The sequence below is a fragment of the Tiliqua scincoides genome, chromosome 16, assembly GCF_035046505.1.
Source record: "Tiliqua scincoides isolate rTilSci1 chromosome 16, rTilSci1.hap2, whole genome shotgun sequence".
Taxonomy (NCBI): Eukaryota; Metazoa; Chordata; class Lepidosauria; order Squamata; family Scincidae; genus Tiliqua; species Tiliqua scincoides.
Genome location: NC_089836.1, coordinates 7,453,498 through 7,477,734, shown reverse-complemented (window position 1 = coordinate 7,477,734; position 24,237 = coordinate 7,453,498). Strand labels below are relative to the sequence as shown.

The 24,237-nt window shown below is 51.7% G+C and overlaps 1 protein-coding gene and 1 pseudogene across 1 annotated transcript in view; both read right to left on the bottom strand.

The window, feature by feature from the left end:
- The window catches only part of DAB2IP (DAB2 interacting protein), a 95,273-nt gene extending 92,838 nt beyond the window's left edge, over positions 1–2,435 (bottom strand). The window contains exon 1 of the mRNA XM_066610538.1: positions 2,385–2,435. The gene's annotated coding sequence lies outside the window, so the exon portion shown is untranslated. The remainder of the gene's footprint in view (positions 1–2,384) is intronic.
- Positions 2,436–2,826: 391 nt separating this feature from the next.
- Positions 2,827–2,945, bottom strand: LOC136635797 (5S ribosomal RNA; annotated as a pseudogene).
- Between the last annotated feature and the right edge of the window lie 21,292 nt (positions 2,946–24,237).

Here is a 24,237-nt window from a genome sequence, read left to right as displayed (position 1 = left end):
ACGACTCTCACACATACATACACTGCGACAGGGCCAGCCATGCACTCTCATCCCTCCCCCCCCAGTTAACAATAAGATAATACAGCGTCTGCATTGGGTTACAATTTGCTTGGCATTTAACTAAAATTAGCTGAGATTCTCCAGCCCCCGAGATATATATTCTGATAACGTTAAGCATCACTACCTGCTCCCCTCGCTCGAAAGGTTTTGTTAGAAACACATCTCTCTATTTTTGCAGGGGGGGGGCTATTTGCTTGGGATGGGGCTCCTGAGAGCCAAGATGGATTTCTCCTCCTTCAGCAAGGCTGGTTTTTTCTGCAAAGGCAGTAGAAGTGTCGGGTCAGCACTTGAGAGAGTTTGGGAGATGGCTGCAGGGAGACAGTAATAGGGTCTTGTTTGCTTCTCGAGTGCGAGTGGCCTTTTGCTGCCAGAGGGCTTGGCCGGCAACGAAGGAGCCGAGATCCATCACCCGCAAGTGCCATCAGGGGACACATTGCTACCCGGCGGTGACTGCAGCCGTGGGCGACCTGTGGCCCCCATGAACTCACTTCAGTCCCAAGAATCTTCAGTCAACAGAAACTGTCGAGGCCCCGCGGACACTAAATTGTGAGGCTGAAACTCACAAGCTTGCCTCTCTCCACCTTTCTCTTGCAGGGTTGGACGCATCTAAATAGCAGAGTGATTCATCCCAAGGACCAAGTCCCCCCTCCCACGACAAACTAGATGCTGTCCCCCAGCCACATTCAATGCATCGACTGTGTCATTTAAAAAAATACTGCCGTGATGTCCCTACCCAAGCACTGCAACTGCGTTTCACCAGCAGCAACCTTTGGGGATGGAGGTCAAATTAGGGGAGGGCACCAGGATGAGGTCTCTTGTTATCTGGTGTGCTCCCTGGGGCATTTGGTGGGCCGCTGTGAGATACAGGAAGCTGGACTAGATGGGCCTATGGCCTGATCCAGTGGGGCTGTTCATATGTTCTTAACTACAATTCCCAGGAAGCCTTGCAGGTCTCTTGTTATCTGGTGTGCTCCCTGGGGCATTTGGTGGGCCGCTGTGAGATGCAGGAAGCTGGACTAGATGGGCCTATGGCCTGATCCAGTGGGGCTGTTCTTATGTTCTTATGTTCCTTCTCTGTGCAAAACATCCAAATTCTTTCCAAGCGTTAGAGGAGACCTCTGGGATCTGACCCAAGTTGGCTCCTCTAGCCCATGCATCCTGGTTCTGACACTGGCCAAGCAGATGCCACCAAGAAGGCAGCCCCCCCCCGCCCACTTTGTGTGTCTCCAGCAACTGAGAGACTCTCTCTGAAATGCAGGAGCAATTGAGCTAATAGTTCCCAACTGACCTCCCCCCTCCCCACACATTTTTCTAGCCCCCTTTTCAAAAGCCACCCCCAGATTTCAAGACACGGAAGCCTTGAGTGAATTGTGTGGTGCGTGGAAGAGGCCTGGACTCTTGTCCCAAATCTGCAGCCAATATAAATTTCTAAGCCTCAGAACTGCCACAGTCCTTTGACTTTGCAAAGGTAAAAAGCAAGCGAGAGAAAGAGAGTTGAGCTCCAGGCCCCCGGATCCTCCGGCTTCCTTTTCAGAAACAAAAATATTCTAGCAGGAACCTATTATGCCCCCTTGGGGCTCATTCTTGTGTTTGGCGGCTCACCCCATGTGCACAATTTCCCTGCTTCTTCTCAGCTCTCCAAACCAATGCAACCGCCGACCTCAGAGGAAAGGTGAGTCAGGATCTCGGGGAGATTTGCAGCTGGTGGGCAAGGATTTCCAGCTCTCTCTCTCTCTCTCTCTCTCTCTCTCTCTCTCTCTCTCTCTCTCTCTCTCTCTGCCTGAACAGGGCCTCTTCTAATGACTTCGCCATCTGCCTCAGTTCCTTATCTGTAAAACAGGCACATTTGCTACTGGCTTTAATCCATCTACTTCAGCACACCAGCCTCTTGGTGCAACTCTGCTAGAGACCTGTAGATTCCTACCTGTATATACACATCATCCCAAGGATGCAGGAGGTCATTGGCTCTGCCCCCAGAGCCACTATTTTGAATTTGGCCCCACCTCCAGCTACAGTTTGCACCTGTGGAACCTCAGGGCTCCAGCAGGCAACAAAGCAGGTCCCGAAAGCTATCTTCTCACTGCCAAGCATCCCAGGGAAAGCCAACCTTGCCTGATCCCAGTGACTCAGTTCCCCGTCACAAAACTCCCACTGAAGTTATTCAAATCACTCCCACCTCACACTGACCTTGGCCACTAAAACACAAACGGAATGCAGTCGGCTTGCACTGCTTCCAAAAATGCATCGATCAATTGCAGTCAGTTGCAAGGGGGGGGGAGACAGGCTCTCACAGACCCTACAGACGATTGCTCCGTTCACCTCACCATTCCAGTCTGCTTTCCGCTGTTTCTCCCTGTCCTGGGACTCGCTTCTGGTACTGGAGCAAAGCTGCAGGGGGAGGGAAAAGTGGCACACTCCTTTTTGGTCTTAAAAAATGGGCCTCTCTACTCCCTCCCCCCTCCATTCACCCCAGTGATCCCTTAACATGTACTAGGAGCCAAGGAATGTGATTAGATAAATGTGCACCCCCCCAACTGCATAAGAGGCTCTTAAAATGTTAATGTAAGGGCACTGCAGTGCTAACAGCTTCCCTGCAGTGGCTTCAATCTCATACTTGGTGTTGCAGGAAGACCAGCACTGCACGGGATGTGAGAGGACTGGGAGGGGACACGATAGGTGCCACTACAGCACCCAGTATTCCCAGGCGGTCTCCCATCCAAGTACTAACCAGGCCTGACTCTGCTTAGCTTCCGAGATCATGGTATAAGCCTACAGCACCCAGTATTCCCAGGCGGTCTCCCATCCAAGTACTAACCAGGCCTGACCCTGCTTAGCTTCCAAGATCAGACGAGATCGGGCATGTGCAGGCTAACAACACTGCAGTTTTATAAGCCCTGTCTGAATTTTGTCCCCTGCGCAGCCTTCCTTTCTCTGCCCAGCAATTCAGAAGGGATCCTGGTCTCGCGCCAGCCACTTCTCGGCATCAGAAATCATTTATGCAAAGCGATTCACCGGGGCCCTGGATGTTCTGGACAAGCACGCTGGCCAAAACTCTCAGCGTTGCTGCAAAAGTTGAGGCGACCTCAACGTGTGTCTAGATATGCCTTGAAACTAGGCTGGCAGATCCGGCCCATTTACGAGGCTGGCTGAGAGGGCTGCCTCGGGAAGCGGACTAGCAGGGACGAACTGTCTGCCTTTCCTGTTCCTCCTTCCAAAGCCTGGATTCTAAAAGGAAGAACAAGGGAGTGCCGGATTCTGAAATGAGAAATAGTCCAGCCAGTTTGGGGCCCTGGCACTGTGTATTCTTTTCTGCTAACCGTGGGGAGAGGCCAGGAGGGTCAGGCTGTGCCGAAGATGCCCTTCCCTCCATGCCATGTATCCAAAATCTGAAACGGTCCTTGGTGGCAAGTCTCTGCAGCTCTGCTGCCCCCTGGATACACAGCAGTGTTTTGCAGGCATCACATTTCACCCAAATGGCACTGCATGGTCGGGGAGGGAGTGGAGGGCACCAGCCAAAAAGGCAGCTTGGGGAAAACTGTTTTCTCTTGTGCCAAGTGAGGAGGGTTGGCCATTTTTTCATGTAATATTCTCTGCCTGCTCTCAGGCACCAGTGTTTCTAGAGCTTGGCAGTGACACTTGCTCAGGGGCCTTGGATTGCATGGTTCTTTCCGTAAAGTGCTGATGGTTGGAGACTACAAGCTACGATGCAGCCCATCAGTCTGGAGATGAAATGCAGCCAATGAAGGAGATTGAAAACCGCTGTGAGAAGATGCACCCCCACAGCCACAGAGTTATATGCCCTGTTCATTGTCTGCCCCCAAGAAGCCGCTTTATAACCGCTTTAAAAGCATACTAGGTGGGTGACATAGGTGATATAGCATCAGCAGATGTAGCCACAGTCATTACTCACGCACCTTCCCCCCCAGTCTAGCCCAAGCAGCCTACAGTCAGGGAGGGAGAGTCAGCATGGCTTCTGTAAGGGTAAGTCTTGCCTCACGAACCTTATAGAATTCTTTGAAAAGGTCAACAGGCATGTGGATGCGGGAGAACCCGTGGACATTATATATCTGGACTTTCAGAAGGCATTTGACACGGTCCCTCACCAAAGGCTACTGAAAAAACTCCACAGTCAGGGAATTAGAGGACAGGTCCTCTCGTGGATTGAGAACTGGTTGGAGGCCAGGAAGCAGAGAGTGGGTGTCAATGGGCAATTTTCACAATGGAGAGAGGTGAAAAGCGGTGTGCCCCAAGGATCTGTCCTGGGACCGGTGCTTTTCAACCTCTTCATAAATGACCTGGAGACAGGGTTGAGCAGTGAAGTGGCTAAGTTTGCAGACGACACCAAACTTTTCCGAGTGGTAAAGACCAGAAGTGATTGTGAGGAGCTCCAGAAGGATCTCTCCAGACTGGCAGAATGGGCAGCAAAATGGCAGATGAGCTTCAATGTCAGTAAGTGTAAAGTCATGCACATTGGGGCAAAAAATCAAAACTTTAGATATAGGCTGATGGGTTCTGAGCTGTCTGTGACAGATCAGGAGAGAGATCTTGGGGTGGTGGTGGACAGGTCGATGAAAGTGTCGACCCAATGTGCGGTGGCAGTGAAGAAGGCCAATTCTATGCTTGGGATCATTAGGAAGGGTATTGAGAACAAATCGGTTAGTATTATAATGCCGTTGTACAAATCGATGGTAAGGCCACACCTGGAGTATTGTGTCCAATTCTGGTCGCCGCATCTCAAAAAAGACATAGTGGAAATGGAAAAGGTGCAAAAGAGAGCGACTAAGATGATTACGGGGCTGGGGCACCTTCCTTATGAGGAAAGGCTACGGCGTTTGGGCCTCTTCAGCCTAGAAAAGAGACGCTTGAGGGGGGACATGATTGAGACATACAAAATTATGCAGGGGATGGACAGAGTGGATAGGGAGATGCTCTTTACACTCTCACATAATACCAGAACCAGGGGACATCCACTAAAATTGAGTGTTGGGCGGGTTAGGACAGACAAAAGAAAATATTTCTTTACTCAGCGTGTGGTCAGTCTGTGGAACTCCTTGCCACAGGATGTGGTGCTGGCGTCTAGCCTAGACGCCTTTAAAAGGGGATTGGACGAGTTTCTGGAGGAAAAATCCATTATGGGGTACAAGCCATGATGTGTATGCGCAACCTCCTGATTTTAGGAATGGGTTAAGTCAGAATGCCAGATGTAGGGGAGAGCACCAGGATGAGGTCTCTTGTTATCTGGTGTGCTCCCTGGGGCATTTGGTGGGCCGCTGTGAGATACAGGAAGCTGGACTAGATGGGCCTATGGCCTGATCCAGTGGGGCTGTTCTTATGTTCTTATGTACAGTGACCAAAACTGTTAGAAAACTGTTATTTTTTCACAGATTTGGGGGTTTTGTTTTTAACAAAAATGAGAAGTGCCAAAATGCATTATGTGTTTTTATTTTGTTATCACACCTCTACCTGTAATTCGGGGGGGGGGATGGGACGGGACGCAGTATCCAGCATTCGTAAGACAAATTTTGATCAGAGGTAGGGTGCCACTAAACAAAGATGCTCCACCTGGCTGCCCTGACTAATAGCCACTAATCAGAGGAACATTCCACGCACAGGACAGAGAAAATCCTTCCTGCCCAGCAAGTTGAGAAGCAGAAGATGCCAGAGTTGGAGAGGTCGGGCAGGTCTGCATCGCGGGAGGGCAGAATGTCTGCAAGGGCCAGGGGTTTACTTGCCAAGCAACTGTCGGAGTTTCTGCGCTTCCCCCGAGACATAAGTAATGCAGTTTTTTGGGCCGCCATTGGCCGGATACCAATAAACTTGTTTTACACAGTGAATAAGCAACCCTGGCAGGCGATAAATCGCCAAAGCAATGTTATGCTCGGGTTTTTTTTTTTTACTGTCTGCCGAGTCACACTTTACTGCGCCGGCATTTGTACAAAACAAGCCTGGCTTTCGTCGCTAATAAAACATGGCATTAATTATGCGGCAGAGGAACATGGGATGCCTTGAATCCAAGCCCAGACAGTGCCCCCTGCTGGCTTCTTCCGCTCCTCCGAAACACCAACAGATCCAAAGGGAAGAGGATACTTCACGATGCGGCAAACATCAGAGAAGCTCTCCTTCCTGGAAAAAATCCAAAGCAGGCTACAAGTGCACAGGAGTTTAACTGTGCATGTTGTTCCACAAATAATTCAACAGCGCACGCCACTCCCATGTGGGGCTTATAATGCCCAGTTATGGATAACCGACAGTATATATATATATCATGTGCAACGATTGCTCCGTGACAGCGGCTTAAATGCTCTCGCCATGCACAGTTAACTGAGCGTGTCTTGTGCAACTAGGACACAAATCTGCATGAAATGTTGTTGCTGGGCATACTTAGAATGGAGGATAGGATATGAAGTGAAGCCAGCCAGACCTGGACCCCGCTGCAGGTTCTGGAAAGGGCCAGGATCCCTGGGCAACAGCAAGAGACAGGCCGCCCACAACGGGTAGCCTGATGGAGGAGGAGGAGTCAGCTCCCTTGCCAGTCCAGGCCCCCTTGCGGTTGGCCCTGCTCTTGCCGCCCAGATTCTGGTGGGCAGCTCCCTGGCTGAGAGGGCCCCTTGCCTGCTTTTGGTGTCCTCTCTGGTCCACTCTTGGAGGTGGATGAAAACAGACAATAGACCCCCCCCCACTTCACCTCCTGGAAGCAGTTTTGCACAAAACCTGCCCAGGTGAGACATGCTGGAGCAGAGATTGGGGCCCTTTGCAAACCTGCACATTGGCATTAGCGGCCAAAGCAGGCAGGAAGTTCTCCGTATCAAACTCCACATTATCAGAACTGCTCCAAAAAAAACAAACCCTGGTCTATAGTCCTGCTCCCTGCAGTTTGCAGGGGACACGGGCTGGATAGCATGGAGGGACCACCAGGTGGAAGGGGGTTTCCTGCAGCGCACGACAGCCATCCAAGTTGGCTGCTGTCATGGACAGCTGATGGTCCTGAACTGTAATTACTTCCAAAAGGAAAATCACCCTGGGGGGCGGCTTGCATGGCACACACAGACCTCTTACATTTCACGCTCCGCAAATCGGCATCGGAGGCTTGCTCAACGCTCTCTCTTCCGTGTCCTTTATTGGGCCGCAAAGTCCACTTCACACTAACAAGCTTTTAAAAATACATTTGCTGTGTGGCAAGCGGGGCGAAGAGAGAGGATGCTTGCGCTGTTGCGCCTGTGACAGAAACGGCGAGGAAGCGTGGATGACGGCTCTTCCTGGAGTGCATTTATGGAGCACCAGCTGTGCCAAAAAAAGCAAGAGATGCTCAGGCAATAGTCGCCACATCTACGCCGCGAATGTCAACCAGTTTCAGAGGGGTTACGCAAGCTGGATCAGGGCCCAACAGTGCCAGGATCTTGCTTCCCAAAATGGCCAGTGACTCTTGGAAGCCCACAGTCAGGACCTTCCTGCTCGTCCCCTACAGGAGGTAGGCTGCACTTGAACATGAAAGCTCCACATAGCCCTTGTGAGTAATAGCCAGGGATAAGCCTATCCTCCATGTATGACAGAAGGGTGCAAGGATTGGTTCACACATGTACATGTAACCCTTCATCCCTCTACATTTGATGAGCAATTGCTGAAAACATTGCACTGGAGAGGCAGGTTCAAGCTATCTCAGGTGCTCCATTTGCGACGGCCCATTCACACAGGGCTAGATGTTGCAGTTGCCAGGAGGGGACGAAGGAACATGTATGAATCATCCCTCACTGCCACTGGGCTCCCCAGAGAATGCCACTGGGCACTGTGGCTTCTCCAAGGTGCTGAGGAGTGCCCGTTAAGAGGCTGACGCATAACTACAATTCCCAAGTCGCTCTGGGGAGAGGCAAAGACTATTAACCCAGCTGAGGACCGCAGTGTCGCTGTGTCCACAGAGCTGCGTCCTGAGAGACAGCTGAAGGCGAGACTGTTATCCTTGCAGAGTTGGCTCTATTTCCAGAGACGCACTCTGAGCAAATGTACGGCTCGTTCTGCAGCAAGTCCCCTGTGGAAAAGGCCAGAGGCGGCTTCGATTTCAATCAAAGCCTTTGCCTCTCTCTCTCTCTCTCTCTCTCTCTCTCTCCTTCCCTTTTTCTTCTCCTTCTTCTTTTAAAAAAGGATGAATTAAACATTAAAGATAAGTGGAAAAGCCTGTATTTGTTTGGTGCAAGAACATTTTGCTCCACAATCCCACCCAGCTTCTGAGAGATGGAAGAAGCCAGAAGATTTTCCTGCTGCCTGCCCCCCTCCCTCCCTCTCTGCAAGACAATGCGGGATGGGAATAGAGCCATCAACTGGGTCTTGGCGTGGGCTCCACAGGCCTCTCTAAATAGGCCCGCTGCTGCCTCGTGATGCCAGCTCCTGACGGTCTCCAGGAAAGCCTGCCTCTTTCTCTCTCCTGGTTAAACATGTCATCCTGACTCCCTGCTGTTCTCAGCTCTCTCAAAGCCCGTCTTCATTACTCTGGCTGGGGGTTAGGGTGTGGGATGGTGCCAGAGTGCGCTCTCAGATCCACCTGATCTCAAACTGCACCAGTGCTGTTTCTGCTGCAAGGTTGAAGGATGCTTATTTTTCACCTTTTTATACTGTCCTTCCTCCAAGGAACAGCTCAGGGTGGGGAACACAGTCCCTCCTTTGATCCTCACAACAAGGCAAGGCTGAGAAAGAGTGACCGGCCCAAGGACACCCAGGAAGCTTTGTGGCTGAGTAGGGATTTGAACCTGGACCTTCCAGGTCTTGTCCAACTCCTGAACCACTACACCATCCAGACCCTGAGGCTTGTGGGTCCCCTTTAGACCCTACAGGCCAGTCAACTTCCAAGTGCCTGCGTAAAGATATCAGCAACATTCTCCCAGCTCAGGATCGGAAATGAACCTTAGTGGCCCAACAAAGTCTCTTCCGATGAAGAGGCAAATTTTCAAAGCACCGAGGCTCACTCCGGGACACTCTGCAGCTAGGAGAAATGCATCCCCTTCCCTACTGCCTCTCCTTCCAACCATGTTGCTTTTCTTTCTTTCTGGGTTTATATCACCCCTGTCCAGTGGAAGGAGGTTCTACAGCCTCTGGCTGCCTCGAGGATGGCCTTGCCCTTCAGGCTTCACCAGCCTCGCCTCAACAAGTGAAGGTGCCCAGAGCAATAGAACTCAATAGGTTGGAAAAATCCCCAGCACAGGCAGTCCTGAAGGAACCACAGATCCAAACCATAAGGGCTCTACAAGGAACAGACAGCTCTTTGAGCTGCATTCAGAAACAGGTGGGGAGACAATGCGATGAACAGAGCATTGGAGTTAGGTGAACTGTCCAATCCCAACTCACCCCACTGGTGACGGGAGGGGGCACTAAGCTGCAAGCGGGGAGTGAGCAGGAATCCTTCCTCATGTCCTCCCCAACCCCACTGCCAGCCATGCGAGAGGTCAAGCATGGGGAATCAAGAAACAAGCTGAAAACATTCCCTGTAAAGTTTCACGAGTACCGTATCCATTTTTAGGACAGGGTCTGGAGATGAAATATAAATGAAAAGTTAGCAGGCGCACACACAAATATTCCCAGCTAATTAATAATAATGAACTCTCGCTCGCTCTCTCCTACGGGGAGGGGCGGAAGCAAAGTCTTTTGCAAAGGAACGAAGGAGAACCACAAACCGACCACGCTTGCTCAGTCACAAGCGCCATGGAGCTCATTGGGACTGACTTCCGAATTGACACCTGGAGCGTCAAGCTGGAGGTCTATTTATCTTCCAGGTTTGCACACCGTTGTCCAGCTAATCGCTCCCGGAGAGCCAGCCAACAATATTATCATGAAACGCCATCATAACTTGCACATCGAACAGGAGGAATAATAAAAGCTTGCTCCGAGAATCTGGTGATGCTGCTGGTATACTGCTCCATCCATGGAGGCTCTATTTTACAGTGACGCTATTGATCAAACTTCTCTCCATGAGTGTCTCTCATCCCATTTTTAAAGCCACTACCCCTAGAGGCCGTCACATCCTACAGCAACTGATTCTGCCAGTTTGGATTTTTTCCCCCCGCAAAGTGTACCACGTTTTAGGTCTCTAGCTCATGAGGAAGACGCCTATCAATTTGGCTAAATCTTGGCTAAACCTTGCAAATGCTATCCTAGCCAGTCCGGGACCATACTGCAAGCCTGGCAACTTTCTAAGGCTTCAGAGCCAATTGTGTGTGAGCATGATGCCTTGAGGACCAGTGTAGCCAACACTCAGAATGGGGGGACCTCTTTTGCAGATTGATTTTTTTTTGGGGGGGGAGGGGGGACTTCCCTCCCTCTTTTGGCTCAGCCTGCAAGAACTTTCTTCTGCTGCAGTTCCTGGAGCCTGACCTCTGATCGTTATCCAAGGGCAGTTCTAAGTTAGCCTAAGCGTGCTGCTGCTGCTGAAGACTTCAGTCACGGACAGGCCTGAGCAGGAACTGCATTTCTTGTGGATCAAGTAACAGCCCCCTTTCACAGGGGAGGGAAAGGTAAGGCCATCCAGGGCCAAAGCAGCTGCTGGGAGGGGATTAGAAGTGATGATGGCTCCATCAAGTCCTGGAAATCTAACGGCAGGGCAGTCTGACAGGACATCTGCTTCAGATTCCAAGAAGAATCCCTGAGAAACACCCGACACCCAGAGCTTATAAGCCACACTGGATTCGGCCAAAGGCCCATTTAGTCCAGCTTCCCGGATCACACAGCGGCCCACCAGAGGCCTCCACCACGGAGCACACAAGACAACACGATACCTGCATCCTGGTACCCTCCTTTGCACCTAGCATTCTGAAGCAGCCTATTTCTAAAACCAGGAGATTGCACATACCTATCATGGCTTGGAACCTGCGACGGACTTTTTCTCCATCCAACTGTCCAATCCCCTTTTAAAGGCATCTAGGCCAGAGACTATCACCACATCCTGTGGCAAGGAGTTCCACAGTTTAATGACATGCTGGCTAAAGCTCCCTTCTGCCTCGAGAGCCAACAGACACTGAAACCTCAGCCCCCCCTCCCCCAAACTCTTCAGATGAACTTCTGAAACACGCAGCCACAAGACATGTTCTAGGAGTAAAAAATGGGGGATCAGGCAAACTCACAGACAAGGACGGGTCTGGCAGGGGATCTCCACTTGGCAGGTTTAATGGGACGGAGCCAGGAGAGCTGGAGCAGCAGGTGCTGAGGGCCATGTGCTGGAGGTGGCCACCCTCCAACTCCCCCCAGGGACTTCCAGCTAGCCCACGACTGGCAAAGGCCATTCATTTGCTCACAGCGTCTGCCACAAGATCTTTCCATCCAGGCTGCTGCTGGTGGCTTAGATTTCGGCGCAATCCCTGTTACCATTCTGCCAGATGAACTCTGGTTTGGGCTGCCTGCCCAGGCCTGCAAATACTGGGGAGGGGGAGGCGGGGGCCGCGGTTGCCAAGCACCCAGTGAGCCCCAACTTGCGTTAGTGGGTTGCATCCAACTAGCTGAGTCACAGGTTTATACATCTCCGTGCTTGCTCCAAGCCTTCAGAATCTGGTGGGCTACAAAAGCTGTGTATGCATGGCAATGCCTTGCCGCATTGAAGATGGCAGGTCCCTGCCTCAAGAACCTTACAATCAGAAAAAAAAAAAAAATACAGTGGGAAGGATCTTCAAGGGTCATCTAGTCCAACTCCCCTGCTTGAATTGCATCTCCAGAAAATGTCTAGAGAATCTCCAAAAAATGTCTGTCGAGCCTCTACTAATCATTTATATCATATTAATATATTATTATATGCACATACAGGTGCACACACATTGCAGTAAAATTATTACAAGCTGGGCACAGAGAAGGGTCTGAAACAAACCAGAGAACAAAGTGATCTCAATAAAGGAACTGAAGGGGGGGGGACCCTCTCATTCTGATTTTCAAAGTGCATCCTCAGCCAGAACAAATGCACACCTGTCTCTTAAACGGGCACAAGGCTGGCTGCTGCAGATTTCCTCTCCCAAGGGACGCTCAGCAGTTCAAAAGTCCTCCTTTGCAGCTGACCATTAGCAGTCGTGTGTCTGTAGCTCTGTGCATGCATGCTAGAGCAGAGCCATCGCTAGGGTTTGTGTCACCCCCATTCACTTTATTTTAATACATAACAGTACAGGTCACGCAATAAATCATTAACCCACAAAAAACCAGTGGCCAAATCGATGGCACTCGCAAAACTGGAGTTCTAGTAGGAGCTCTGATGCATGGAAAGGAGAGTTGAATCATACTAACACTTGATTGGTTCCCTGCTGTGTCATTACAACTGCCTCACGGAGTCTTGGAACCAACAGTCTCATTGGTCAGTATTGAGTGAAGGAAATCCACTTTTTGTTACATAAAGCAGTTGTGTTGCCTCTTCTGGTTATTTGGCCAAAACGCTTGATAGAATGCAGATATTTTGACGTGGTTTGTTTCATTGCATTCTGCATTTAAGTTCTGCATCATACGATATATAACATGATTAGAAAATGCCAAGATTTCACAATTTTGGCCAAATTTTGGTGTAACCCCCCCCCCGAGCGCGTCACCTAGTGCAAGTGCACCCACCAGACTTCCAGTGACCCCACTGCACTAGAGAAAAGATGTGTCCACTCACCCACCCAGAGATGCAATACCCAGCGTCTCAGGGTGGGAGTTGAACTCTGAAAGGCAACAACTCTAGAATCCATTGACCTGGATTTTTGGTGTCCAGAGTTCTCTTTGCCTGCTTCCCCCCATCCCAACCTCCATTTGGCTGCCTTACTCACAGGCAGCTCCACCTCCCTCCCCAACCACCAATTTAAAACCACCTCCTAGGCAATTTTGCATGAGACGATAAGAATTGATAGGCGGGTTCCAAGGGGGAGGGCAGAACAAGAAGTGAGAATTTGCGCCTTGCCACTTCTAAGCTTGTCGCCCACGCCCTCCCCATGCAGCTGACTTGGGGGGGGGGGGAAGCACAACATCAAAAAACACTGCCAAACCTCTGCTAAGTGCTGCATAGCTTTCTGGAAAAGACGAGAGCTTTTTATTTTATAGGGAAAAAGGAAAAATTATTGTACGGACTCTTAGCAACCTCTGTTCACAGCTGCAAACGTCTTTCTCGCACAATGCCTGCAGCTGAGATTTCATTCACAGGGAACGCTGGGCTGCCATGAAACAAAAAAGAGGGGGAAAGGGAAAGAACAGGAGTGTGTGTGTGTGTCTGTCTATAAAAATCACGCCACTTGTGTTTGCAATGGGACATGAGAGGATATGCTCAGATGATGAGAAGCACATGCATGAGCGCCAAGTGTCCCCATATCCTGGGGCCAAATTCTATTTCATTTCCATCATTTTACATACCTGTCTTTTCACATAAACTCAATTGAACTTAAGAACATAAGAACAGCCCCGCTGGATCAGGCCCAAGGCCCACCTAGTCCAACTTCCTGTATCTCGCAGCAGCCCACCACATGCCTCAGGGAGCACACATTGATACTTGCATCTCGCTGCCACCTCCCTTTATAAGGTGCCCTCCAAGTTCAAAAGCGTAATTGAGTCCCTGTTTTTTGGAAACTCTCCAGGGTCCTTCCTCCCTCGGATCGGCCTTCAAGAACACAGCCCGCTCCATAGGTTAAGATTTTTGGGATTTCAGGTTAGGCACCCCTTATCCGAAATTCCAAAATATGGAACTTTTTTGTGTACCAAAGTGACTTTTGTTTAACTTTTTTGCCTAAAGAAATAAAATCACAAATTATGTTTCATGCACAAAACTTGTTTCACACACAAAATTGTTTTAAAAAACACTGTATAAAATTACCTTCAGGCTATGCGTATGAGGGTTATATGAAATATACATGAATTTTGTGTTTAGTCCTGGGCCCCATTCCCAAGATCTCTCATGATTTATATGCGTGTATTCCAAAATAAGGAAAAATTCGATATGCTTTTTGTCCCAAGCACTTCGGATAAGGGATGCCCAACCTGTATTTGGCTGCTTGTCCTGGCACTCAACAGCATGATACATAAGGGCCCTGCCCCAAAGAAATTACATGAGCCAACTGGGAAGGACAAAGACACAAAAAAAGGAGAGAAGCAAGCACACAAGCTCTTGGTTTAGAAGCAGGCTGCCTCTGATTACCAGATGCAGGGGAGGGCATCCGGACGCTGGTTGTGTCCGTTGTTTAGTGTGCTCCCTGGGGCCTTTGGTGGGCCACTGTGAGATACAGGAAGCTGGACTAGATGTGCCTTTGGCCTGATCCAGCAGTGCTCTTCTTATGTTCTTATGTTCCTTAGACACTGCTCTGGATCAGTCAAAACTATTTCTGAAGGAAAGAACACAACTAGATGAACAGCACTTTGTACTCCAAGGGGCAGGAGGATTTTGTGCTCACTCACCCTGTACCCGAGATAAGCCTTACAAGCTGCCATGGTTTGTTCTGAGCCAGGAGATAAAGGTTTTGGTGACATCACTGAGAATTCTGTAAATAATTGAATTTAATAAATTTTCAACAAAGAAATAATCACTGAAGGGAAAAGGAGACAGGGAGGAATGAAGCAAGGGGCAAAATGAATACCATATAGGCCCATGTTACAGACAAGGAACATTGAGAAGCCACTGGCATGGGATCAGCCAGGGGTTTGTTTTTTAAAAAAAACTTGCTATTGTTAAGAACATAAGAACATAAGAACAGCCCCACTGGATCAGGCCATAGGCCCATCTAGTCCAGCTTCCTGTATCTCACAGCGGCCCACCAAATGCCCCAGGGAGCACACCAGATAACAAGAGACCTCATCCTGGTGCCCTCCCCTACATCTGGCATTCTGACTTAACCCATTCCTAAAATCAGGAGGTTGCGCATACTCATCATGGCTTGTACCCCATAATGGATTTTTCCTCCAGAAACTCGTCCAATCCCCTTTTAAAGGCGCCTAGGCTAGATGCCAGCACCACATCCTGTGGCAAGGAGTTCCACAGACCGACCACACGCTGAGTAAAGAAATATTTTCTTTTGTCTGTCCTAACCCGTCCAACACTCAATTTTAGTGGATGTCCCCTGGTTCTGGTATTATGTGAGAGTGTAAAGAGCATCTCCCTATCCACTCTGTCCATCCCCTGCATAATTTTGTATGTCTCAATCATGTCCCCCCTCAAGCGTCTCTTTTCTAGGCTGAAGAGGCCCAAACGCCGTAGCCTTTCCTCATAAGGAAGGTGCCCCAGCCCCGTAATCATCTTAGTCGCTCTCTTTTGCACCTTTTCCATTTCCACTATGTCTTTTTTGAGATGCGGCGACCAGAACTGGACACAATACTCCAGGTGTGGCCTTACCATAGATTTGTACAACGGCATTGAACAGAGAATAGCCAAGAAACAACCCATGGTCTCCTGGAAGAAAGTGAAATGCACCAGAGTGGCAGAAAACGGACCATCAAAGACCAAAGCAAACAGGTCCAATTAAGGTCCCTCTGGATAGGAGCACAGGGCTGCTCTCCTGCAGGGAAATCTCCCAAAGGCTACAAGGGTCGGACTCAAGGCTACCCATTCATTCTGGGTCCTAAACTCACAGCCACACCGAGCTGTGCGAGTGACGGGATGTGCGTGTTGTGGTCGGCAGCCAAGACCTTCGCTGAGTGTGCGACTCCAAGATCACCCCACCCGCCAAACATTCCCGCTTTCTCAGGTGTCCGCGGCCCATCCTTAAAAATAACCTACCGCTGGATCCGCACCAAGATCTGGTGCTCTCTGCTGAACGATGAGACCCAGATAAGGATGTCTCCCTTGTTGGCGTGCAAGCTCAGGTCTTTGCCTCCTTCACTTGACTGGGCTATAAATAAAGACCAGAGTTCAGTTTGGGTCTCTTGGCACTACTTGCTATCTCTGGGGCTTTCAACCATCCACCCCACCCCACGGCGAAGGGGACCCTGAAGGCGAATGGGACTATTCCCATTGGGATGCTTTCACTGAGATAGTCTTGGCTGGAGGCTGATCGTGGCACCCTGGGCTCAGGAGGAAAAGAGCAAGTAGCAGCAGCTATAAGGATGATCATTATAAAAGGCTCCCCCTGGACCCAGAAAGAGAGTTGAACCAAAGTGTGGGGAAAGGAGAGTGGAAGACTAGAGTCACTTCCTCTCCACCCCATCTCCACCCTCTTCTAGTTCAAGCCCAGGAAGCAGGAGGAAGAGTGAAGATCTGCCAATGCACTGCCTGAGGCAACTACCCCAATAGACTTCAGGGATGGGGCCATACCTGATCCAAGGTGCTGCCAACTGAGTTGGTGGCACAAGGACCCCCCCAGCCCACAGCTGAGCCTGGTTGCTGCGGCAGGGATTCTCACTCTGTGCCCCCCACCCCCGGCTCACAGCTCACTTTCTTCACCATTTGCGGCTTTTAGCTAAGGAGCTTTTTGAATGAGTCAAACGCTAGGAAATAGACGTAAAGACAGGAAACAGGAGGGTTTGTGGGTCTTTTCTGCCAAGCTGGGGTCTCCTCCGCCCCCAGACTCTCCTGGAGAGAGAGAGAGTCCAGGTTGGGACCATGAATTTCAACCAAGGAAGCCTCCCTCCCCCCCCCCCCCGCCACTCCTCCAGCCTTGATCTCCAGCGCTCTGTAGTTGAGCAACTTGATATACAGAACCTGGGGGTTAAAAAATGAAAAAGCGAAAACCACCAAGGAGAGCGGCAGGCTTGCAGGTCTATATTTAGTTGGCCATTATATAAGGGTTGCATGATTGGCATTATCTGGGAAGGCTGGGTGGGGAGAAGGAAAAACAGGCAGTTTAGTAGTGCCAAGACGGCTCTTTCCAGGCCAGCTTGGCTGTTGCGGTGTTTGGTGGCAGCCCCCCACCCCCACCCCCCGGCACACAAAAGAGAGGCTGCCTGCACCCTCCAGGGGTAGACCCCAAATCCAACCGGACTGTGCGAAGTAAGGAGAAAATAGGCTCCTTTGCGCCCAGGTGTGCCATGTCCTGCTTTGGAGCCCTCTCTTGCGCCACCTGTGGCACCTGTGGCCCAGCCCAGGGGGGGACAAGAGTCTGGGCTAGTGCTAGTCTCTGAGAGAAACACACTTGGGGTAGAGCCCAGTCAGGCCACTGCACCCTCTGGCCAGGAGCATCTCTCCAGGGTTTCAGCTGGAGAAGCCCCTTCCAGGCTCACCTAGAGACGGTGCCAGGGACCCTTGGAGCTGGTGGGGGGGCCTGCAAGGGTCTCCCCCCCTGCTGGGGGAAGCACCAGCTCCCTCCATCATGTGACCCACAGACTGGGCAGGGCAGGTCAGCAGGCCTCTGCCCTGTCGCCTAGGTTACGGCTCACGGCCTCCTCCTGGGAGGCTCCTCTTTGGGCCTGGCTTGTGAGGTGGTGGAAGGGGGCAGGAGGGGCTGCTTTGGGGGCAGGTCCTACCTGGCAGAAGAGGGGCCTCCTCCAGAAGCCCTGTGGAGGCTGAAACAGGGCTCCTGGCTGGCCACAGCAGGACCTGATTGCCTCCTGGGCCACCTGACTTCCACCTGGCCTAAAAGCTGCAAGCACTCAGCCCTCTGGATAGAGGGGCCTTCCACAGGCACCGGGAGTGTGTCCCCGAATCAAGGCACCCACCCAGGGGTGTTCCAGGCGCACCTCAGGGTGCAGTGCCATGCGCTCGAGCCTGGCGCTTGCTTCCAGCCGCTGCAACCTGCCCCAACGTGGCCAGCCTGATGAAGCATTCGGTGATGCCAGCAAGCCTGCTCGCACCAGCGTGGCACAGGACATTGTCCATGGACAATTTTCACAACGGAGAGGGGTGGAAAGCCCTCAGGGATCTGTCCTGGGACCGGTGCTCTTCAGCCTGTTCGTAAATGACCTGGAGACAGGGCTGAGCAGTGAGGCGGCTAAATTAACAGGCGACACCAAACTTTTCCGAGTGGTGAAGACCAAAAGCAATTGTGAGGAGCTCCAGAAGGATCTCTCCAAACTGGCAGATGCCTTTCAATGTAAGTAAGCCATGCACATTGGGGAAAAAAATCAAAACTTCACGTATAGGCTAACACAGTGTTTCTCAAACTGTGGGACAAGACCCACTAGGTGGTTCGTGAGCCAATTTCAGGTGGGTCCCCAATCATGTCAATATTTTATTTTTAATATATTAGACTTCATGCTACCATGGGATGCGACTGCATTTGGGGAAATATTACACACCTGCACTTTTAACAGGCTATTATATATATTCTTTTAACAATGATAGTAAGGGCGCAATCCTAATCCCTTGTGCCAATGCTTTCTAGCACTGGCATAGCGGTGCCAATGGGACATGTGCTGCATCCTGCAGTTGGGTGTCACTCGCGGAGGCCTCCTCAAAGTAAGGGAATGTTTGTTCCCTTACCTCAGAGCTGCATTGCCCTTCTGTCAGTGCTGGAAAGCACTGACAAAAGGGGTTAGGATTGCGCCCTAAATGTGGGTAGGATTGCAACCTAGGATTGTTAAAAAATTTCCTGCTTGATGATGTCACTTCCGGTCATGACATCACTTCCAGTGGGTCCTGACAGATTCTTATTCTAAAACGTGGGTCCTAGTGCTAAATGTGGAAGAACCACTGGGCTAATGGGTTCTGAGCTGTCTGTGATGGATCAGGAGAGAGATATTGAGGTGTTGGTGGGCAGCTCGATGAAAGTGTTGACCCAATGTGCGGCGGCAGTGAAGAAGGCCAATTCTATGCTTGGGATCATTGGAAAAGGTACTGAGAATAAAATGGCCAATATTATAATGCCATTGTACAGATCGATGGTAAGGCCACACCTGGAGTCCAGTTCTGGTCGCCACATCTCAGAAAGGATATTGTGGAAATTGGAAAGGTGCAGAAGATAGCGACTAAAATGATTACTGGGGCACCTTCCTTATGAGGAAAGGCTATGGCTTTGGGCCTCTTTAGCCTAGAAAAGAGGTGCCTGAGGGCATGATTGAGACATACAAAATCATGCATGGGAAGTGTAAAGTGGATAGATAGATGCTCTTTACACTCTCACATAACACCAGAACCAGGGGACATCCACTAAAATTGAGTGCTGGGAGGGTTAGGACAGACAAAAGAAAATATTTCTTTACTCAGCGTGTTGTTGGTCTGTGGAACTCCTTGCCACAGGATGTGGTGGTGGCATCTGGCCTGGATGCCTTTAAAAGGGGATGGGACAAATATCTGGAGGAAAAATCCATCACAGGTTACAAGCCATGATGTGTATGTGCAACCTCCTGATTTTAGAAATGGGCTATGTCAGAATGCCAGATGCAAGGGAGGGCACCAGGATGCGGGTCTCTTATGGGCTCCCTTTGGCATTCGGTAGGCCACTGTGAGATACAGGAAGCTGGACTGGATGGGCCTATGGCCTGATCCAGCAGGACTGTTCTTATGAAGTGGAGAGGAATAAAGCTCGGACCCTCTGCAGTTCGGGGATTTTTGTCTCACGCCTATTTTGGGGATGTCAAACCAGAATGTTTTTCCTATGAAAGCTCAAAGACATTTCCCAAATAGCAAAACCACACAAAAGTCCATTCAAACCAACATACCAGTCAAAAAAGCACAGCTCAAATCAATAATCCCCAGTCAGTCGGTCAGTCAAAATTTTGGATTCCAAAATCAAAATACTGTACAACAACCAAAGCTCGGTCTATTTGGTGCCGAGAGAGGGATTTCAAATCCTCCACTTTGTCAATCCGCAGGCTTGGATTATACAAGTTGAGAACCCTTATATAATTTATTCTGATTTCCAGTAATAAGCCCTGCCCAGTGTGACCAGCTGCGATGGAAGACACTGTGCCTACACCTTTAACCACTGTATAGAAAAGGAAATTTTGGCAGGGGCAGCTCAGCATGGAAAGGTTTAAAAACCTTTTTTTATACAGTAACCATTGTATAGAAGAAGGTTCTAATGCAGCTTTTTAAACCTTAAGGTACAGGCACATTGTCCTCCATTGTAGCTGGTCACTCTGGCCCTGCCCCAACTCCTGAAAATCTAATCTCACCTCCTTTCAGAGGTCTGCGCATGCTCTTCTTCCACGCACAGTTCCACAACCAGGACTAGAAACTTGAACGTTTTAAAAACAGACTGAAATTCTCCAGATGTGGCAGCCCCAAATATAACGCACTTGAGACCTAAGAGAAGAACAACCAGGGCTGAAATCCTATATATGTACTTTCCTAGGAGTAAGCCCCATTGAACGGAATGGGATTTACTCCTGAGTAGACATGCCTGGGATTTGTGTTGTAGGTCTTGCCCCCTTGACCAAAACCGCCTTCGCCTGTTGGAGGGGGCGACTGGTCCCTAGCTGTGCCCCCACCATCAAGCAAGTCCACCCCCACAAGAAGCCAGAGATTCCCACGCGCCACACAGAAAGCAGGACTTGATCCCCAAACTTCCACCTGCCTTGCGGATCTGACTGCATTTCAGCTTTCATAGGATTGGCCTCTTAGCCCCAGTGCCAGTGATGGGGCTGACTTCTGAGTAGACCTGCCTCGGCTTCTCCCCGCCCAGGGCGCCAGAGAGAGCTGGCAGGGGGCACGCGGGGGGGGGGCGCGGGGTCCTTACCCAGCGAGTCGTCCTCGGGGTCCGACGGCGGCTCCATGGCTTTGGAGGGCGGCGGGGCGGAGACTCCCGGGGCAGGGGAGCCGCTCTCAGCTGCGCGGCCGGGCGGGGAGCGCCCTCGGGGCGGGCAGGCGCTCCTCCCCCGGCATGCTGGCGCCCGCTCCGGCCGCGATCGGAGGAGGAGGCGCGCAGGACCGGCGAGCGGCGGCGTCACGCGGGCGGGGGCGCGGGCGGGGGAGGGTCACCTGCGCGCCCCCACAGCCCGCCCGCCCGCCCTCCGCAGTGGCGCGTCCCGGCTTCACCTCCCCCGGCCCGAGCCGGGGCTTGGCGGAGGCTCCCGCAGCATCGCGGAGCGCGCCGGGCGCCGCATGTGGCGCTCTGCCCGGCCGGCCCACGCACGCCTACTCCGGAGCAAGTCCCGCCGTGCGAGGAAAGTGCGCGCGGAAGGGCTGCAGCCCGAGCCGAGCCGAGCCGAGCCGAGCCGCCCTTTCCTGGGAGCAAGCCCCGTGGACTCCAATGGGACTCACTGCTGAGCAGACAGGCAGCCCTGTCGCGCCTTCCCTCCCACACACGAGACACGCTCCCCCAGCCATTGGGTGACTTGCTGGGAAGGGGTTTCCAGGGGGCCCGCTGCGGAGAGGGCAGCTGCCAGCCCCAGAACGACCACCAGCAGCTCCCCCAGTTTGTCTGGGGGGGAATGGCAGGGGGCTTACAGGGCAGTGAGGGGCACAGGCAGGGCAGCTCCTAGAAAAAGGGCTTTGGAGCAGGGCGGCCAACTTCTTCATCTGCAGAGCTCTTCTGCCTTGAACAAGTGCAGGTTCCGTGGCATTTTCCCATCCCACAAGATGAAGGGATCTGGTTCTGTAAGAGAGAAAGGGGTGAGCAGTAGGCAGGTGGAAAGGAGGCAGGAGGGAGGTGAGCAGGAGACTCTTGAATGAAGACCACAGCTCCTGTCTGGTGCTTGTCCCCAGCTTTTAGAGGTAGACTGCCTCTGAAAGTGGAAGCTCCATGTCAACCCACCGGCTGCCACAAATTCATCCCATTTAATGCCTTCCAAGCCCAGCGACCATCACCACCTCCTGCAAGTTCCAGACAGGAGGTGGGGGCCAGAGAGAGAATTCCGGAGAGTGCACATTTTCCCACCCGTGGGACAAGTTGCACCTCCTGAAATGCCCTCTTTTGGGGGAGGAGGCAGGTCTAACTGCCATGAAGTCACAAAGACAAAAATGGAACTGCCCAGAATTGGGAACTGCAGAATACCAGAGAAGGCCCTGGCACCAGCCAACTAGGTCTTGCCAGCACAGACTGGCAGCAGCTCTTCAGGGTTTCAGAGACAAAAGGCCCTTTTCTTGCCCTGCCTGGAGCTGCAGGCAGAGACTGACCCCGCAAGCAGGACTGCACCCATCGCCCTTGCACCTGGCCACCCTAATGGCTGCATGAGGGATGCGCCTCATGGAAAGGGCTGGAAAATGAGGGGCTGAAGGGCAAAAGGGTACCAGGCTTGGGTGGGGGTCGGACAGAAGAAGGGCCAGGAGGTTGGCACTCTCACAAATGTGGGGACCTTTGCCAAGGAGGAGAAGGCGCAGAGGGGCCAGGCAGCCTGGGTTTCACAGGCGGATGATGGGAAGTGATGATCTGGATCTCTGGCTGGAGCTTTGGATTTGGAGAAAACAGCCACCGACAAGCTGAACCCCAGCACCGCAGGACAAATGATTGGCTGGCTGGCTGGAGAGAGAGCACACGCTGGCTCACTCTGCTCCCCAAAAAATAACTTAGTGGGCTGCAGTGACTACTATAATTGTAGCTCTGCAGAAAAGAAGTAGAAGGAGGGGGAAACCCACACACACATTCCGAGGCTGTTCCTCCAGCCTTACAGTTAAACAAGCAAGGAAGAGCGTTGCAAATGTTGCTGTATAAGTGGATGGGGGGGCAGGGGAGAAACTGTGGGGTTGCAGGACATTTTGATGCCCCCGGCAGCTTCTCTGCAGGGTTGGAGAGACCCACAACCAGACCGGGATCTGTCAGAGGGCTTCCAAAAAGGATTATCAGACAAAGTCATGGGAGGAGCAAGGGGGAGAGCTTTGTCACTGGGGTCTGGCCCCTGATGCCTTGAGGACTTGGAGCCCTGACTGAGCTTCCACAGGGAAGTCATTGGGGGGGGGGGGGAGAAGGAAGGTTGGTTGTCAGGGAGCTGCTGTTGTTTTCTGCCTTAGAAACCGAGCTGCAAATCTGGGCTCCCCTGGTTTAAATCTCCCCTGTGTTCCTTGACCTGGTAGGTCGGAGCTACACAGGCCTGCCGGGCTCAGAGGTGCAGTTATTCAGTCCCTCCCAGCCCCTCTCATTACAAATCTTTGCAAAGGCAAACTTCCAGGTGAGAGGAAGAGGAGGAGGAGGTGGGAAGATGCATCACCCTCCCCCCCCCTTTGTGCAATTGCTCCAAAGGACTTCGCTGGAGAGAGGTCAGCCTCTTCCTGCCAGTGGGAGGGGGAAGGAACCCGCGCACACAAGTTGCTTAGCAATGGCATGTGGGAAGTGTGGTGGCAGCCTGGCCACCAGAGCACCAGCAGGCATCTCTGTGTGTGGTTTTGTGGACGCCCCCCCACCCCGTTTTCAAGGAGGCTTGAGATCTGCTGGAGGGGAAAGAGATGACCAAGAGGATTCCTATTGCCTGAGGCTTGTGGGTGCTCGTGGCATCCTGATCGGCCTGTTGGCTGAGTCTCACAGACTTCACCTGCCCCCTGGTGCGTGCATTCCCTCTGTAGGCAGCCTGTCCTGCACTGGCCTCTGAAGGAAGGGCCTTGAAGGGTTGGGGTTTGGGCAAGCAACGAAGAATGACGTAACCGGGTGTTGAATCAAGGGGTCCTGGCCATCATGCCAAGAGGGTTGCGTGTTCTGGATGGCGGCCACATGGGAGTGCAGCCCCTCCTTCTTTTGTACTACCCCAGGCATTGTGGATGCAGGAATTGTGGAGCCATTGTAAGATGCAGGAAGGTGGGCCTTTGCCCTGATCCAGCAAGGCTCCTCTGCTATTCTTGTGATTGCCTGCATAGCAATACTAGCAAGACTAGCAAGACTAGCAAGAACCCTAGGCAGGGTCTTTCCTTGCCTACCTGGGGCTAACCCCAGGGCTCCTCCATGTGAGGCAGGCCCTCGACCACTGGGCACAAACACCTCCCCTCCCACTTCTTCCCAGAGACTAGGGAAGAGGCTGCACTGTCTCCCTTGCTGTGCATCACCTCCACAGGAGGCTATTTCCCCAGGGCTGCCTCCAGACTCGCTCCCCAGCCCAGGACTATTCTGAACACAGCAAGCCTAGTCTGTACCGGGTCCCGCCTGTACTGCTCTCTTGTTTCCACCCAGGGATTCCTTGCAGTCAGACCTCCCCAGTGTGCGGCCTCTGATAGCAGCTGTGCTGTTACTGCAACTGTCAGGAAAGGGGCATCCATTCATCTGATGCAATAATTGGATGTCAGAGCAACCCATTCCCTGCTTTGTCATCTTTATTTTGTTCCCAAAAATGAGGCTTGAGCTCCCTCTTGTGGTCAAATGGAAAAAATGCATGCATACAGTATATACAGTATATACAGTACTGCCTATATACTGTGGAGAATCAGAGTTGATTTCTGCTGGGATTGGAGGCTTCAACAGTCAGCCCACCCCT